The sequence below is a fragment of the Anser brachyrhynchus genome (assembly GCF_964034855.1).
Source record: "Anser brachyrhynchus genome assembly, chromosome: 1".
NCBI lineage: Eukaryota > Metazoa > Chordata > Aves > Anseriformes > Anatidae > Anser > Anser brachyrhynchus.
The window spans coordinates 7,575,122-7,594,407 of NC_137694.1; the positions used below are offsets into that span (position 1 = coordinate 7,575,122).

General features: G+C 44.3%; 1 protein-coding gene and 1 long non-coding RNA gene across 3 annotated transcripts in view; one reads left to right on the forward strand and one right to left on the reverse strand.

Moving 5' to 3' along the window:
- FRMD4A (FERM domain containing 4A) overlaps window positions 1–19,286 on the reverse strand; it is a 362,843-nt gene that overhangs the window by 278,408 nt on the left and 65,149 nt on the right. The gene's annotated exons all lie outside the window — the stretch shown is intronic.
- Window positions 3,721–17,531, forward strand: LOC308200353. Its single transcript, XR_013955554.1, has 2 exons — window positions 3,721–7,101; window positions 16,790–17,531. It is a non-coding gene; the product is annotated as an uncharacterized lncRNA (long non-coding RNA).

A 19,286-nucleotide genomic window follows, 5' to 3' on the forward strand; every position in this document is an offset into this window, starting at 1 on the left:
AGATGCTGAATCTCGTTACAGGCCCTGCTGACTGCACTGAGACACCTCCACAGGCCTGAGAGCAGAGAGATCTCGCTGGCATTTAGTGAAGTAAAGATAAATGTCTGAATTTCGTTGTCTGACCCTGGAGTGGGAAAAATGGTCCAAAAAGTGGTATATTTGGCATTCAGCTCTTGGCCAAGGGGCCTGGAAGCAGTCAGACCCTATGGTGTATATCTGAACCCTCAGCATTCCTCCTGTTCACCTACTGTGCACCCAAGCCTGAATAAAACTTCTGTGAATTGAAACCCTTCCTAATCTTTGGGGTGGGGATCCCAACACAGGGGAAGTTACACTGCCTGCCCTGACGTCCTGAAGAGCAGAAGGAGTCTGGATCCAGACCTGATCTCCACTGCCCTCAGAGCAGCCATCTCCTCCTGCCTACCATCCTCCAGAGCTGCTGGTGGCCAAGATCTCCCAGCCCTTGGTCCCACCTCCCTTACAGATCACTGATCCCCTCTTTGGGGCTGCCAAAATCCACTGTTGCCTCCCTGACCCCAAGCTGGCCAAGTAGTCATCCCTCAGGCTAAATGAGGGAGGGGAAACAGCCAGACCTTGCATGGTTTTCACCCCTGCCAAGCCCATGCCCCCAGGCAGGACAAAAGACACTGCCGTGGCTGGGCAGCATCCCGTATACACGCTGCGTGCCGACCTCACGCCTGGTCATTTCATCCGGCGAACAAAATGTAGCATCAAGGTGTTGCCATGGCGACTTCCCCACCATCCAAATCGCTCTGGCATCATATATGGGAGAGGGAGGCATCCCAGCCATACACAGGGGCTGCGCTGAAACGCATCTTATATTTAGAACAGGCAGCGTAGGGAATGCTAATGAATATTTAACATTTGGAGCGCCTTCCACCCTCGCTTCATTTTTGTTGCATACTTTCCGTAAGTGCAACATTTGCCTCCAAATGTTAGGGAGATTGTTGCTTCTCTCTTCACCGCTTCTCCAGATTTACCCCGCTTTTCATTTCTACGAATAAAAGTCAAAAGCAGCAGACAGGTCTCTGAAAAGTACCATTTGCAAATCAGAATCAGCACCTGCAGAAGCTCGGGGCTTGGTTGGGGAACTGAGAGCTTTGTATTTAGGTTGTTGCTTTTACTACAAGTCCACGGATAGAATAACAAAGGCAAACTGTTCAGGGGCTACCTAAAAAAGGGTCAGACTTGCTTATGCCCTACAAAGACCAGCCTCTTTTAGTTTTTTTTAGGCTTCGTTTTTTGTGGTTAAATATAGCTGCTTTCAGCAATTAATCTCTCTGCTGTGAAAAAAAAATAAATCACCACACCTAACTTCGTTTCATTCATCCAGACAAAACACATGTTTGAAAATGTCCTGAAATTCCTTTCTTCTGCTGTCTTTTTTCCTTAAAGGAAAAACAGACGCACACACACAAAAAAAAGGTGAGAAATAAAAGGTGAAACCACGTGGAATCCCAAATTATGAATGTTTTCTTGAGCTTTTTTATATGACACGCTATTTATATGACACACTGCCAAAAAAATGCAAAGGTGCTGAGCACAGTGGTGAGCACCATTCGCTGCTGCCAGGGCTGTGCACCCTGCTTGTTGGGGAGCAGGCTGAGACCTCTGGACAGTGAGGAAGCTGATTTTTTGAAAAGTGCAAAGGGAAGCACTGGGAGCCAGCAAAACCCACTCTGGCTGGAGTGGAATGAGCTGTAGGCGCTCACAGCTGCTGCCTGCATGAGTATCCCGGTATACGAGAGGTGCAGCATGGGCACAGGTTGATGGTTGGGTGCTTCCTACCCGGGATGACACTGCTCCTCCAGGCTCCTTTGCAGCTGTAGATTAAATTATAAAGAGGGTTCAAAAAAGTCATCTTTCAGTTCTCTTTCTGAAGCCATCTCTTGGCATATATAAAGCTTTGTTCTCAGAAAGGCTGTATTCTCAGCAGGGATTTTTGGAGTTAAAAATGTGATCTTTTTACTAGCTGGTGGCCAGGTATTGGGGTCTTTTATTTATTTATTTTGTGACGACCAGCAGTACAAAAGCTGCCCAGCTCCTGAAAGCTTATCTGTGTGCTTCCTGCTTGGGACTGCTCCAAGGCACCAAGGATACGGGCGCAACTCAGCTGGCAGCTCTGTCGGTGATGCAAGGGGAGGAACAGCACCGCACTGGGTGTTTTGTTTTGGCAGCCCTGAGAAACCAGAGCCGTGTTTATTTGTTGTTGGTTATAGGGCGTATTTTCAAATCGGAGAAGGGAGATTTTCCCCTCTGAGGCTGCTGGCTGCAGTCCTTTGAGATCTGCCCCGGGGCTCCGGATGGAGGCAGAGCCGCCTCCGGGGAAGTAAACACAGGGCAGCCCCGTGCTCTTTGCAAGCTGTTCCACTGATGCAGCATTTGCATGAGTAAGTGGTGTCAAAATCGTTTGCCAACTTACCCTCATAAGGCTCTGGTTGTAGCGAGGGCTGGAAACACCTTTTGTGAGCTCATCTTTAAGGCACTAATGACCTGCTTTTTTCCAGGACAGTTACGCCTTTTCCATGAAAGCAAAGCAATGCAATGAATTTTAAGGTCTCAAGGCATTATTAAGATTGTTTTAGTTGCCTTCCGGATTTGGAAGACAGACATTAAAAAAATCGTATCTGAATATATCTGTACAAATCTGAGTGAGAGGCTGACTTATGGCAAAGCCAGTTAAGCATTCTGCCATCAGGGTCTGTCCATCCTCCTCCAGCAACAGGAGGGCATTTATCTTTATGACACATCAACAACCTCAGCATTATTATTATTATTAATTGTTATTATTATTACTATTCCTCTTAAGTCAATGTGGTAGTTTAGGAAATATTAGCTGCCTCTCGACATGCAAGAAGATCACCCCAGCAGATATGCGGACCCCAATGCCTTGCCACCAGCTTGGTTGGGTCTCCAGGACCAGGCTCTCGTTTGGTGACCTGGACAAGGCTCTGACCACCCTGTTTCTCCTTCTCTCTATCCCAACACGTGTGCTTACACGATCTATAGATGAAAAACAGGAGCTGTAGAGATGAGGCTTACAGACTAAAATAATTGCTGCTGTCCAGAGATTTTGCCGCAGCAGAGAAGATGGCCTCTGGATGTCCTGGCTTCCTGGATGCATAACCACGAGGCTGAAATTCATGTTCAGTTTTCTGACAAAGCATGTGCTGGAAATACAATAGCACTTTCTTCCCCACACAGTAACCGGAGCTGTATTTTCCTTTCTCTGCTAGGTGTATTTGCTGTTCTGGGTGTTAAAAGTCAAGACACATTCAGAGCATTTTACTAGAGCATTTGGTCGGTAGATGCGTTTCCAACAACCAGGTAGATGATTTATTCATCCACTTCAGTAACCATCCAGACAGGGCACAGTGTTCACTCCAGTGTAGAAAGCAACAAACACCGAGTGTGTTTGGTTTGCAAGAACAAATCAACAGAACAAGATAACAGAAGCTGCTTTTCCAATGTAAAGGACTCCACTGCCATCCCTGTTAATATCTCTGTCAAATTAAGTGCCGTTTCCCCAAGCTGCAAGTCTGGTAAAGCACGGCTATTATGCTCTCAGTTAGAAACCTGATTATAGCCATTTTATGTCTGTAAAAACACAGCCTCTGATGCAAGGTGACTCCCAGATACTCCGCAGATTCTCATAAATGCACTTGCTGCTCTATAGACACGTCTGTGTGCATGGGGAGAGGAGGTCTAGCTCTCGCGGGGCAGGCAAGGCTCTCAATGAGAAATAGCCATTTCTCTGAAGGATAATGTCATTACAACTATGCAAATCCTGGACTTTGGTTATTTTGGCCTGTAAAAAAGGAGATGGGGAGGGAGTGAACACAAAGGCTTGGGATAAAGCAGAAAGAGAAGATGGATAGACAGAGCTGGCAAAATACAAAACAATAATTTTGTCTTGTCCCAAAGCAGTCCTGTAAAATATTGTGTCATGACAAGGTGCTTTTGTTTGGGTTTGGGTTAGTTTTGAAGCAAATTAGAACCCAAAATGAAGAGAGCAGCTGGGGGCCATCTCCTCTCCAAAATGTCAGCACAGTTTTGGCCTGTCCAACTCTAGAAGATACAACTGCATGAAAAACTATGACCCCTGTAGACAAGAGGATGGCAGAGTTTGAGGAAGATCCAGCATGTCCCTTATTTAATGGAGACAGGCTGCTTCACAGGACATGACCATGTGCCTGAAAACAGGACCTTGGGAAACAAGGGACCCTGTTTTCCCCCATGATGTGCTTACATTTTCTTTCATTTACATATTTTTATCTTGGTTTGTTCAACCCTTGTGGTCCATGCACTGTTGGTAAGCTTGGAGTCATCACCAACTCTGGTAGATTTATCTTCTGGAAGAGGTGAGAGCCCTCCCCCCGCCACTCAAGTGGGGCTTCTGTGGACCCCCCAGATAAAATCCCTGTCCCACTGATGCCAGCAACATGTGTCTGCTTTATTCTGTAATGGGTATTTCTTGCTGCATGTGTCCTCCTGCTCCATTAGGTGTCTGTAAGACCCTCCTTATCTTACCATCCCATGAGCTCCCAGCCTCCCTGAGGACTCCCTGTGGCTGACCAGCTATCAGTCCCTTCATATCCCGTCTGTGACAGTTTCTGAGCAAATTTCCTTGGCTTTGGGAAGAAGGTGAGGACTACGTGGTAAAGACACGCAGAGGTCTGGGATAGCCTCCTGTTTTCTTGCCCATTTGCTTTCTGGAGCCCTTTCAGCTCATTTAAACCCTAGGTCCTCTCAAACCTTTTAACCCCTTAGACACATCACCTTGGGGCAGGGGATCTAAGTATCTGCATTTGTGTTAGCCCTGTCTGGGCGCTCCTTTCACTGCAACAGACTACAGAGATATTCTTCTCCTAATACTGCTGATCCTAGGTCTCCCTGCTGTTTAATTTCTCCATCTTTACTGGCCTAATGGGACATTTATTCTGTCTCCCAGAATGTCAATAAAGATGCAAAATAATGATGCCGGCACAACATCCCCAGCAAGGCACAGGAGAGCTTCTACATATAATGAATACATATCATCAGCCTGTTTTCGGCTTAAGCAACGATCCCCACTTACATCAAAGCCTCATTTGAATTAATATTTGAAGCTGGAATTCACGCCACTATTAGACGCTGTTAAAATTCAGGGACCCCAGTTTTTCTTCAGCTGGAAACAACGACAAAACGCACGGATCAGGGTCAATCTTCAGAAGTGGGATTTGTCTCAGACAACTTCAAATGTCTACACTTACGGCTGCCTCCAGCACAGCTGGTTCATTATCATTTCTTTATAGTATGTGGAGTGAACTGGCACTTCTAAGGCTCTATTCCCTTGACCTGTGTTAGAATAAGGTGATGCGTGTCCAAGCTGCCTAACAGAAATGCATTTTTTATGTTTTCTCTGCCATAATCCTGGCAGAAATAAGGATGAAAACATCTCATTATGGTTCCTCCTCATTATCTTAATCCTGTGATTGCTCATCTGAGTTATCTGGCACGCAGTAAGGGGGCAGGCACGGTGATGGTGGATCCAAATTTTTTAAATAAAGGCAGATGATATGTGCATCTTGGGAAAAAAGCCAAAAATTTTGGCTTGGGGAGATGGGGTCAAAAGCATACATGTTGCCTGAAACCTGCCTGTTGTACGTGACATTTTCAAAGATATAGGACAGCAGTTCAATTAGTTAATCAGCTAATTCATTTTACACCAAAGTCTTAACATCACCTGGATATAATGTCTGCTGGGCACCCAATTTTTCTAAGTGTTTCCTCACCTGTTTTTTATCTGCTATTACATTTGCAAGGTCCTCACCATTTCTTAACAGTCCTTCTCTCTTCACCTTTCTTTGCTTATTGAAAACAATTTAAAGGCAGTTCAGCACCCTTCAGCAGCACAATTCAAGATTTAAGGAAGGCTTAAATTTAGTCGAAGAAAGAAATCTGTTGTGGGTGTTTGTTTCCTATTGACTCGAAGGAGACTGATGTTTGTATTCTATTAGCCCGTATAGGATCTATGCAGATGTAAACCAAAATATGCATTATGTGTCTCCCTCTAACCAGCAGCAGGTAAAAGTCTCTGACAGCTTCCAGGAAGATAAAATTCAGCCGCATGACCTGAGGACTGAGCTTTGATCCCCTTGAAGAGCTGTAGCCAGGATTGTTCCAGACATTGATCTTCAAACCTTCAGCAGAATCTGTGCAGCTGGTGCTGTGGTGAAGTCATCGACACTGGGATGATTGAAAATAAAAGCAAACCACGTGAATGTGGTCATGGCATTTCCCCACTAGTGGCTTGTCCCTCAGCACTCATCCATGGGGCCAGGGCAGCTCCATGCCTCGTGCCTTGGCCAGGCCCAGCAAGTCCTTGCTGAACATTTCTGGCAGTTCTCTGGTCCACTGGGTGTAGCACGTGGTGGCGTGATTTCTTCTGCATCTCCCCAAGGAGAGGGAGACCACCTTGAGTTTGAGGAGCAGGGACGAGGGCATCCCAGGTCTACTCTGCCTTGTAGTCCCTTGAGGGCTTAGGGCAAATTGAATCGCAAACCCTTACGCACTCAGTTTTATCACTCTGAAAGTGGAGATAATCTATATCTCACAGGAACATTGCATGGATAAATCAATTAACCATGAAATCACAGATGGAAGATGCAAAAGAAATGCAAAGGATTCATTCTGCAGAGCAACCCTTCCAGGCACAAGTACATTTTTAGATCCTTTTTCCCCCCTAACTGAGAATTAGTAGCAAGATGCTCCTTACAGCCCTGCTTAGCCTGTTAATGGGGCATCTGCACCAATATCTGCTGCACCTGTAGCTGACTATGCAAAGATGGGAGTGAAGCCATCTAGGCTCAGCACTCTCACCCAGGGAGCTTGTCCTGGCAGGAGGTCACCAGTGGGCTGTAGAGACCCTTTCTTTACAGCCTTTGCCTGGCAAAGTACTGCAGATGCAAGGAACAACAATTGTTCTCCTCGTCTGCATGGACATAAAGCAGGCAGAAAAACAAATCAGGATGCAGAAAGCTCGTTGCTGGGCTCCAGAGGTGGACTGAGCCAAAGGGGACCCCGCATTTGTGACTTGCTGTAAGTTTCTTACTCTCCCTGGGCCCTGGGGTAAGTTTAGGGTATGGGCAGGGTCTTGCTAAGAAGTTAGATGATGCTCCTAGGCCAAGTCACCTGAGCAGATAAATTACAAGAAACCACCACCAGGAGCTGTTAATGACAAACTCTTTGATCCCTTGGAGCTCCTCTTCCTCCAGCCACCCTCCTCTGAAGCCACCTCTATGGTGTGCTTCTGGAGCCGGGCTCCATGACCATGCTGTGCTTGGGCTTGGGGACACCCCTCAGGGGTATCTTTAACAGCTGGGATTTTGAGAAATCGTACAGACTATATAGATTTTCTCTAAATCAGTGCCCAAGAGATAATTAAGTGGTCCTCATTTTAAAAAGCCACTTAGAAACATCGGCAGATTTATTACCCACTAAGTGATAAACACCCAGGAGGTAAAAATATCTCACTCTAGGAACGCTCATCCTGCAGCAAGGCAGCCTGTAAGCACGAGCATCAGGCATGCACAGCGCACGGTTTTGTGTGACGATGTGTCTAGCAACAGCAAGTTAAGGGACCCCTGCCCTCCTACAGACTCCCCAAACCCAAATCCATCCCCCAGCCCCCATGCCCGGTGTGCCTGTTTATCTTAGAGGTGGTATTGGATCAGAAAAAAAATAGTCTCAGGTAAAAGAAAAAAAAACGTGCAAGGACAAAAAGGTGAAAAAATGAGGTTTATATTATTTGCCCTGGGAAGAGCAGTGAGCTGCAGCAGAAGGATCAACCTGCCATGAGGAGAAGGTTTTCATCTGCTGCTACAGAAAATCTATCGTGGGGCTCCAGTTTCTGCATGAAATATTGTCGCTTTTCAGATCATTGGTAAGAAGTAGCTTGCTGTATTTTTTAAAATCAGTTTTTCTTATAGAGACAAAGTCCTTAGGCATTCTTGCACTAGCAAAATAATGCTTTTGCTGGTAATCTATTTTGTTAGAAAAACTTCAGTAAACTACATCAGACAAAAGCCTTTTTTTGCCCTGGGCTGCCCAACCCAGGAGGGTTGGGCTGTAGATCAAACCTTTACCAATAGCCTTTAATAATGCAGACTAGGCTATTGTGCTGATACACTGCTTTCTTGAGTTTGATGCGGAAAAAATGTGTTTTAGAGGCCTTATTCCAGCCTCAAGTACCTAGAATTTCAGCATCGCTTTATCTTCTAAAATACCCGAATCAAATACTTGGTTGGTTGGATGATGACAAACTCCACAGTGTGAATTCACACTGTAAGGACTCATGTAGCATCTAGCTAGTAAATGTGGCTGCAGTGGGAAAACAGGAAAATACCCCAAAGTGAACAGCCTGCAGGTTAGCCTTGTACCTACTTGTCTTCCTGAGTTTGCTGGCAACGTTTCCAGCAGGCGTGAATACCCCGTGATCCATATATTGTGTGATCACATATATATGTGATCCATATATTATATTAGTTTAGGCCTGATGATGAAATTTCCAGGGCAAATGTGCATTCCTCCGGCAGAAATATCACTGCTTTCTTGTCAAAGCCACGTTGCAAAGATGGGTGAGTGATCGTGGGCTAGAGAACAGAGCCCAGAGACTGTCCTCTCGGTTTCCTGGATCTGCTGGATTTAGAGCAGAGGACCAAGATCTTCTTGGCCCTCGGGCTGACTGTAGCAGGGCTGGATAAGCAGGGTGTGCGAGGACTCCTTGAGTCCTGCTTGCCCTGGTTCCAGTGCAGCCTGTCAACCTGATCCATCTCAGCACTGCACACCAGGCATCTTTGCCAAAGGGAACCTCGCTGTCATTCTGTAACTATTTATAGGTGATGCATCTCTGGGTACCTTTGCAAATCTAATACCCCTCCTGAACACAGTATCTTCTGCTGCTCTGCATGTTCCTTTTTCCTTTGCCCTCTTCCCCAGGGCTGCAAGCAGAAAAATGTCCAGACCTGTGCACGGCCACCGGTTTATCACACCTCATGACTTAGCATGTGTGGCCCTCTCCACACGTGGACACTGTCAGTCCTGCCTTAATGGGGGCCAGGTTGTGAAGTGCTTCCTTGCACTGAGAGAGCAAACCCAAACAGAAATGACAAGGTATTGTGTGGTGTCTGCAGCAGGGAGATCTGTCTCTCCCACTACAGATGCTCAACCTCCAGGACAGCGCTGAGGTTGATGTGAATTTTCAGGCATTCCCAGCTCAGTTTTTGAAGCAGTTGCTCGTACACTGTACATTGGGTTAAGGTACAGCTTGAGCACTGACCGCATCACTGGCAGCAGAAGGTGTCTGCCCACCTCCTGGGTACAAATTCAGATTCCTCATTTTGACCCATTCAGAACAAAATGAGCATTACAAACAGTTTTGTTTTTTTTCTTTCTCTGACCTGTTTAAGTTCAAAGCAAAGAGTCTTCCATTGAAGGATCCCATCCTTCCAAGTATTCTTGCTTTCCTTTCTCTCCTCTCATGTTAGTGCTCCAACAACACCAATAGATCCTCTCTAAAACTATGACCCCATCATGCTAGGGGAACGTTTCTTTGCATTATAAATGTTTAACAAGACATAGAAAAGTGGATAATCAACAATCCTGTCTCTCAAAAATGTTCTTCCAGAAACCAAACAATCCGATACATACATTAATCCTAATTGTGTGCCACCATCACTTGAAAAGCACCTATGGCCCAACTTTGCATATTTCAGCTCTTTTCTGTTCCCTCGTCTCCTGTGGATAAATAAGATTTGGCTGCAATTACGTGTTAGAGCAATCTGGAAAAAAAAAACCAACATCATTAGCGTGTGATCATGGCAGGACTTTTATAATTTAAAAACAACATCTTTCTGCCTATATTTTTTACAATCACATTTTTAAAAAACAAATTAAAACCTGCATATTTCTCTACATACGGGTATTGTTGAAACTGTCACACCTAATAAGAGCACGAAAAGAAAGATGAAAGCACTGTGCTCATTTCTGAGCAGCTGGGAACGGCGCTGAGAAAAGCACAGCAATTGAGATTAAGAGAGAGCCTTCACAGTGCAAGATAACCCAGCTGCTTGGAAAATCAAATCTATTGAACATACAGATTTCATGCAACAAAACAATGCCTTGCTGATAAAGGAAAATAACAATGCTCACATGGAGTTGTATAGTCTTCGATTTAATTTGAAGATAAACGTGCAGTCCTATATTTTTCCTCTTTAGAAAAAGACAGAATTAGCTTTCTAATTATGACTGTTTATTGTCTCTTTTTGCCAAATCTGAAAGATCAGCTCAGAAATTTTCATGTGATAGTAATGTACCCTGTGATTTACTTAAGAGTGCACTTGTACAGGGACTTGGGATGTGCAGGTTCCTTTCCAGGGTCTCGTACAGGCTCTAGGTACCTCCTTCAGTTCTCCTTATCCTCAGCTTTCCTATGCTAACAAGACATCAATACCTTTGTAAAATGTTTTGACTTCCCTAGAAGAAAAGTGTTATACCACAAATCCATCATTTCTGTACTCCTATCTAATTCATGTTAAGAAGTCAGGAAATTTACAAAGCTGATCAGAAAATGTTTTTCCCTCTGATGTAAATTGTGGGCATCATAGGATGCTACAATTTTATCTGAGAAAGGCCCCATTTGGGCCCAAATGTTTTAGGTTTTTGTGAAAAAAGTTTGAATATTTTCTTCTGGAAAGTGATAATTTCCATGATCTTTAAACCTTCAGTTGAAAACTACATTTCCATCAAAAAGTGATTTTATGGGATCATTTTTGATCAGCTGTTGAACAGCAAGCTGCTCTATTAGGATGTTAAATTTTCATTGGCATCCAATTAGGATCCAAATAGATTATTTTACCCATGGTGTGAATTTTTGATCCAGGTACAAAATATTGATCATTCCCACCCATTCTCCATTCCTTTCTTTTGCACTATGGAAACTATGAACCCAAATACACTTTTCCAAAAATAAGGCCCAACCTTCCTTCCCAAACTCCAGAAAAACATCAAACACGAGGAAGGGCATTATAAAATCTGTCTTTTCCTTACATTGAAGAGACCATATTTTCAGTAACCTTCTAATAATCTAAGAAAGTGTAAAATATTAATTAATTAAATATTAACAACACTTCTGGAGTTTGCTGGATTTCAAGGGAATGTAATAGTTTTAATTCCCCTAAACAAAGCCTTTTATTTATGCATGAAAAGATAGCTAATATGTTCCCTATGACAGCCTTTTATCAAGCTTTTGGTATTGTAAGAGCTAACTAGTCATTCCTGTTCTGTTTGTTGACCTGGCCAGTTTCTAAATCAATGGCACAATACTTAATCTTTCACCAAATACCTCTGGTTTCCCTAACAGCCTTTGTGAGAAACTTCGTCAAAGAGCTTGCAAAGTCCAAGGAAACCATTGTTGACCAGTTTTATTTCAACCTGTTATTGTATTGGCGTTGAAAGATTTCAAGTAGGTTGGGGAAAGGATATCATATTCTGCAAAGCAGGCTGTTTAAGTTACAAGCCTTTAATTCCAGTAGAGTCCCCTACAAAAAGCTACTGAAGGTGCCACGGCCAGAGCTGCTTCCTTCTTCTGCTTAGACCAGCAATAATATACATTACAGCTTGTAGCCCTGAAATTACCCTCCTGGGATGAATTCCTAGCACCACAAGTCCTTTCTTGAGAGGATATAATTAACAATGTTTTGATTCTCCCTCTCTTCTTCCTGGTGGATCTGGACTCAGGCCTTTACATCTTTGCCTTGCTGTCCTCCAGCCCTTGTGAAAATGATGTGAGTTTTGGCCTTAATAACAAGCCATGTAAAATCTACATAATTGACCCCTTTTCTGAAAGTAATTCAAAGCTTTCTCTTTAATCTTTGAATATGCATGTGTGAAAGGAATGCCCTCATTTCAGCAGACCCCTGTTGCATTCGGCAGTATTCTTACTTCCATACAAAAAGAATAACTAGGGAATAGTAAGAAATGGAGGATTTTGTCTCCCAGATGCCCTACTTTTTCATTATGTGTGGTTTTATGAAAAGGAGCTCAATCTCTTTTATTTCTGTGCAAGGTATCCATGGCATTACTGCAAATATTATAATCCACATAACCAGTCAGGCTGACTGGATCCCATCTGGAGATCCAGGGGCCACTGGTGACCTCTAGGGGTAGGGTGAGCAGTCTGAAGCTGGTTTGCAGCAACATCCAGGATGGAAACATTTCTAGGCCTGTTTTCCAGTACAGTGAGGTACCCTGAGCAGTCTCAAGGGTGAAAGCTGGATCTTTGACCTTGGGAAGTATTAAGGCACTTCTGCCTCAGTCCAAGGCATAAGCTGCCAACATGACCATTTTCAGCTATGTATCATCTTATTTGACTACTTTCAGTGCTACCTGGTCAAGCTCAGGGCTAAATTCTGAGGGCTGATAAGTTCAAAGTCCTCTGAGTCCACAGTAGCTCCTCATTAATCTTGGAGGGATGTCATTTGCAGAGATCTTCAAGCATTGCTTGAATGTTCCTTTTCCAGGACTGGTGTCACCCTGGGGATGTTGTGCAACAGGGATGTGATAGTGTCTGGCATTATGAATAAAAGAGAGAAGATTGCTGTACTTTAAATGGCAAGGAGGTGGGGGGCTGCTTTAAGAATTCTGGGAGAAGGCATCAAGGCTGGTCTATCCATATACAGCTCATGCCAAACAACCCTTGAAGATTCCTGGGAATCCATCCATAAGACATAGGGAGATTCTTTCTTCAACCATGGGAGGAAAATGACAGTCCTAAGTTTTCACTGCTTGTCTTTCCCAGCTTCTTACAGCTATGCTTGACCAAAGTTTTTCTTCTCTTTAACATTTCTGTATCATTCAGATATAAACTTCAGCTCAAGCACTGGACCATGCCTTACCCACCACTTGCTTACACTGCTCTGTTCACCAGCTCTTTTCCACCAATCCACCTAAACCACTTCCTTTATTCTTCATCCTGTTACAAAGCCCTATGGTTCTTACACCTTTATCTGCCAACAGACCTGAGAAAAAGGATGCTGGAAGCAGGTTGTACTTTCATACCTGTGACTAAAACTCATCTGACCCAGTTCCAGAAAAAGATGTCCACTTTTCCACCCTTTGGAGCCGGTCAGTCCCTCCACTTGCTAAGAGGCAGCTTCTCCAAGTCAATAGTACTCACGTGTTTATTCAAAATCAATACTGCTTATTACAGCTTCTGCAATTGTGCCTCACTATCTCTGTCACCTAGTTAGCTCACAGCCTTCCTGGCAGACTCTGAGCTCACTGTGGAGTCTTGGAGTTGCAAGATTGAGAAAGAGAGATCATAAAGTCAGACGGAAATTGAGACCTGCTGATGGGGGATGTCACATCAGACGGGCTGCCAAGAATTCCCTCGCCTGCTTCTCATTCTCTCTGCTCATACACATAAGGCCAGATGAGAGACAGCCATAATCTTTGAAATCTCTGCGTTACTCCCAGTTTCTGCTTCCCCTCCTAAAGAAAAGAAACGATAACTCATACCTAGTTCTGGGGTCAAGGCAAGGATCAGCCAGTGCTCAGGAAAAAGCACCACCTAAACAGTGCGTAATGTTTTTATACCTTGATGCTGCCCCTGCCGAAGCAGATGGCAGGCTCCCGTTGACTTTAATGAGGCCATAAAAAGCCCGTTGCGTGCATGCAATATGTAACAGCTACAGTGCTCCTCTCGCAGCCCACACGCCGTGAAGGCTGCTTTCCCTTTTGTTGCCTCCACGTGCTCAGCAAGACCCCCACAGAAACCAGGCACCCTCTGCCTAAGGCTGGACAAGAATGGGGGAAAAATTTGTATTTCGTGAAGACATTTGGCCAATTAATAATTGGTAGAAATAGAAATGGAAAGGGAATAGATAGAAATAGAAAGGATAGAATAGATAGAAATAGAAAGGGGATTCATAACTGGTAGAAATCAGAAGAATAATTGGTAGAAATAGAAACCAAAGGTTTTTGCAGTTGAGGAAGGGTAATAATAGAGTAATAAGGTCCGTGCTGACACCTCTGCTATCCACCCTGCTCCTAACCAAGACTGGGAAGGAGAGGCACTGAAGTGCCACGGCTTGCAGGTGGCACGAAGCATTCAGGAGGGCCAAGTCCAGTGCTGACCATGGGGGGCTACAGGAGGACACTGGGGCACAGGTTTTCCTAGCATTAAATTGCCAGATGAAATTCTGTGTCAATTAGTGCAAGGTGAGACACCAGGTGAAAAACTAAACCTGCCTATGTGTGTTCTCTGAAAAGATCGGCCCAATCTGAGCAGTGAAAAGCTAAATGAACGTTAGGGATTCTAAGAAAAGGGATTGAGAATAAAATACAGACTTCATTATACCACTGTAGAAATCTCGGTGCACCCATATTTTAAAGATTCTGTGTTGTTCTGATGACTCAAAAAGCTAAAGAAGAAGGAGAGAGACGAGAGGCAGAGTTGATCAAAGGTGTAGAAGGGCTTTCACAAAAAAAAAAAAAAAAGGCGAATAGAGAACTTATAGGATCAGAAAAATTATAAAAAGGAGCTGAAGATAAATGTCTTTAAAATCATAAATAGTGTAACGAAGAGGAATAGAAAAAGAATGCTGATCTGTTTCTCGTAATATAGGAATGAGTAGGCGTGCAGCGATATCATCAAACATCGGTTTAAAATGAACCTAAGAGAGCACTTTTCATACAGCACATCATTAAACTGGAATCTATATTGCCCACAGATACTGAGGAGTCCAAGGTATAAATGATTCAGAAGGAAACAGATAATTTTAGAGCGGTTTTAGTCCTCTCAATGGCCATTAAACACAAGGGGCTGAGCAGGACTTTTAGCTTAGGAAGAAATTTTACTCATTGCTGGGAAACAGGATGATAAACTATCCTTCTTCTTCTCTTTACACCCATTAGCGGACAGAAAATACTGACCTCAATGGCTTTTTGTCCTATGGTTGTGTGGTGCCTTACACCCCTGCACAATACAGACCCCGTCCTATGGGGTAGCACAACTGCAAAGCACGGTTATCTGTGATGGAAAACTGAAGTATGGCATAAAAATACAGCTCTTGTGTCACCAGCAGACTTGCTGCTCCCTTACAGCAGCTGAGGACTTGGCTCATGGGTGGCTCGTGAAAATAACTGCATTGTGTAGTAGTTTCCAGTGAAGACCTCTATACCATGTGTGTGCACAATGCAGGAATATATACACACGTACGTAACCTTTCTGACTTTGATCCTCATTTTTCCATTGATTAACTCAAAAATCAGGGGCTATTTATACACATTACAGTCTATAACTGTCAACCTTCTGACAAATCACCCACCCAGCGCCTTGTCAATGGTGTGGAAAATAGTGGCCAGGCAAACAGACCAAATGAAGTGGAAGGTAGAGTGTACAATGGTGTCAGAGCGTAGCCTTTGATCTCCAAAGGCCAGAGGTCAAATTTGTCTGCACTGAGGAGTAAAAATGACTTGGGGAGCCCAGCCTGGTACATAGGAAGCGATGAACCAGCATCTCTGCTCAGGAGATGTGCAGAGCTACAGCCTGGGAAGGGTATGAAGTTTGGGGCTGAGAGTACTTGATCAAGAATAAGCTTCTAGTAGGAAATCTGCAACTCTAGGAGAAGGCATACAGGGTGTAGAAGAGAACTGTGGGGAAAAGGTGCTCATCTACGTGGCACGTTTCAGTGAGTGGGTACCTGCATCCATCCAGAACTACAGCTGGGGGAGTCCCTCTTGCTGTTTTTTGTTTGTTTGTTTCGTAGCAGCTGGGTTTTATGCAGTTACTGTAGTGCACTGGAAAGGGAGCAATCTCAGACTGTCTCTTCCTTACTACTTCACCTGTTTTTTCGTATATAATGAAATACCCTTGATTACTGGGGAAGAAATAGGTGATTTTCAGGCTAGCAAAAGCACTAGCTTTTCCATCCCACCCAAGGGACCATCCCACTTATTTATTTTTATTGACCCACTGTGCTTTTCCCACTTGATTTACAATTTGACAATTGCCTCTAACTGCACCTTTAACAGTTTCTCCTGGCTGCTTTCAATGCATGAAAGTTAAATATTGGGACAAGAAATACATTAAAAGCCATTGCAATTTTAAACCCTGGCAGGCTTGTGGGTTGTTTTTTTTTTCTTTCTCCTTCTTTTTTTTTTTTTTTCTCTGTAAACCTATCAGCCCTTAACCGTAATATTTTCAACTACATTACCTCTTGCATTTGATAAAAATGTATTTGCTTGGATGTTGTGCAGAGCTTGCTATGTAGAGAGGGGAGAAGGGAGGGCAGGCAACACCGTCCTCATCCCCCCCCCCCCGCCACTGCTGGTGTGAATGGCAGTGCTGCCACTGCTCCCCTGGGACATCGACCAGCAATTTTATTCTGCCCTGGATGAAGCATCAGGGGTGCACAGGACCTCAATGCTCCCCAGTTTTGAGCCCCCAAGGGGAAGCTCAGAAAACCCATTGTTCTGCCAGAGCAGCCAAAGTAAAAAAAAAAAAAAAAAAAAAAAGTCATTTTTTTGGATGCCAGACTCTGTGGGGGTAAAGCACTTGTCCTTCTGCTTGACAGCAGACCACCTGTTCTGCTACAAGCCGTGAATAATCAGCTCCGCATGATGTGCATTCGCTGCCCGAGATTAATCCTCGTGCAGTCACGTGTGCTTGGACGCGGCAGCCAGGTACAGCTGCATCCTCACCCCCGTTGTCATTGCTGCTTATCAGGTAGGAAGTTCGCAGCCCCTGATGATGGCCCAGGGGCTCCCAGCAAACTGTTCCTTCAGTGATGGTGAAGTTGATCTACGGTGCCAACACGGAGCAGTGTTCAACCATCTGGCTCTACAGATGCAGCGGGGCAGAAAGGAGCACCTCGTGTCACCGAGGGACCTTACAATTTATCTTAGTGTCCTGCCTTTTTCACGGGATGCAGACCAAGCTGGCAGGCCCTCGCCCCTATGAGCCACTGTGGCTGGTGGTGGGAAGAGCTGCTCCCCTACTCTGTCCCTCTGCGGAGCAGCACAAAACAGTGCCACGAAAAACAGCTCTTGGTAGAAACTCTGATAAAAAAGGTCCCAAAAATTTCTCTCTCCCTTACCTTACCCAAAAAAAAGGGACAGTCATTGTTTAGCTCTGCAAAAAAAAATAATATGCTCTGGAAGACCTCAGATGTCCGAGAGAGAGCTTTCCCGAGTCCAGCCTGAAGGTGTGAGTTAGCCTTACTCTCTGTGAAAATAGTCATTAAGGGAAGCATTTCTCTCATCTGAACTCAGACTTGTTGAAGGCAGATGGTTAATTTTAAGCTAGTCACCATTAACTGAGTTTCCTCCTAGCCACAGGTGACCACAGGCAACTTGTCTGATCTTAGAAGCCAATTTTGGGTTAAGATGAATGACCTGTTAGAGGCGCCTACTACTTTTCATCAACTATAAGGAGAGAGTAGGCTGATTAGCCCAGAATTAGATGTCTACTTTTCAGATGTCCTAAACTGGGGCAGAAAAATGTCCTCATGGGCAGGGCTGAACTGCTTGGGCCAGTGCTCAAGGGACATGAGCACAACCCAAGTGGGTGGTGGCAGCAGGTGAAGGAAGGAGTTGGGATGCTCTTTGCCCTGACTGGGGTGAAGGAGAGTCAAACCTGAGTGACCTTGGTGACAGATACAGACCGAATAATCAAATGGGTTGCGCTAGTTTGGGGCTCTAATGAATGCAATCTGAAGATGATAGAGCACTGAGGGTGGATAATGTAGCAGAAGAGAAGCCACTGGGGATAATTTGAGTGCGGGGTCATGATATGGTCTTTTATTTCTTTTCACGTGTTCTTTGCAGCTTTGTGTCTGTGTTGTCCGCCTTGGGTTTTGTAAACGAGTGGTGTTGTCTATTTGCAGCTTAACAAGCAATGCTTTAAAGGCATTTCAGGGATAGTGGGTAAACACGAAGGACTTCATTACTTTGGGGCAGTATAATGAAAGTCAGGGTCATGAATAACTTTACTTTTTAGTATGTTGTGTTTTATATAGAAATAAATATGAGTATATATGCATCCAAAGAGCAACAAGAGTCATTTCAACATCATGGTCAGCTCCTTGGTGACTAGCAAGGTCAGATGTATGAAGAACAACAAATTCTAGAGAGCACTGTCTGCCTGGCAAGCTCTCCAGCAGGTGAGAAGAGAGCAGAAACCAACCCTAACATCCTCCGTTGGCAAAGGGCTTGCAGCAGCCACAGAGAGAGAGGCTGCACCATGAGCTAACGCTAAGCGGAGCTCATGGGAGTACATTCATCTACTCTTTCCCAATCAATTGCTTCAGTGAGATTATCACGAACTTGATGGATTGGATCACTTAATCCAGTTGGATGGCAGCTGAAGCGGATGGGTAAATAAGGGGAGCCAGGACTCCGATGGCCTTTACTGACCTGGAATAGCAGCTGATCCAGGTGGCAGCTTTCAGCGCTGGTCTTGACCTGCTTCCCAGGATTGACATTGCTAACAAAAAGCACGAGTGCCACCAAAGCAATATGTAAATACAGGCAATGCATTTGCCATCAGAAGGCCAGGGGCTGGAAAAAGCTGCGTTAGTTATCTTTTTCCTTACTTTTCGTACCTTTAGGAACAAAAAAAAATATCTTTCTCATTCAGAAAACTGTAACAAAGAGAAAGAAAGATGAGGCTTGAAAGCCTGGATAGCTAATCCTGTGAAAGGCAGAGGACAATGCTTTGAATACAGGACAAATTGGTGTCCATAAGGCTGGAAATGGGGATTGCACCACTGGATTTGGGAGCGTAGGGCAGCACAGCTGAGCTACACTTAATGAGGGTGCTCTGACAGCACAGGATCTGCATGGCAGCCAGTCCCTCGTGCACAAAGCGCAGTCGTTCCTGCCTGGTGATATTTGGTATTAATCAGCACTCTGCCGTAATTAAAATTTAACACCTGAATTAGAAAGATTTTGATCATTAATGACTGCGTGCAATGCCGCACTCAGCATGAACCATCAGATAAGCATTTTCATTTTGTGTATGCAAATACTGGAGCGGGAAAAGGTGGTGTTTAGAATTTTTTTTTGCTTTTAATTGAAATAATTTCACTCTTTAGTCCCGGTAAGACCAACAAACATTTTATTCTCCTTTCTAAGAGAGAGAGAGAGAGAGAGAAAAAAAAAAAAAAAAAAGGTGCTCACAGTGAAATAAAAGCACGTGTTAATATAATATAAGCAATTCACTA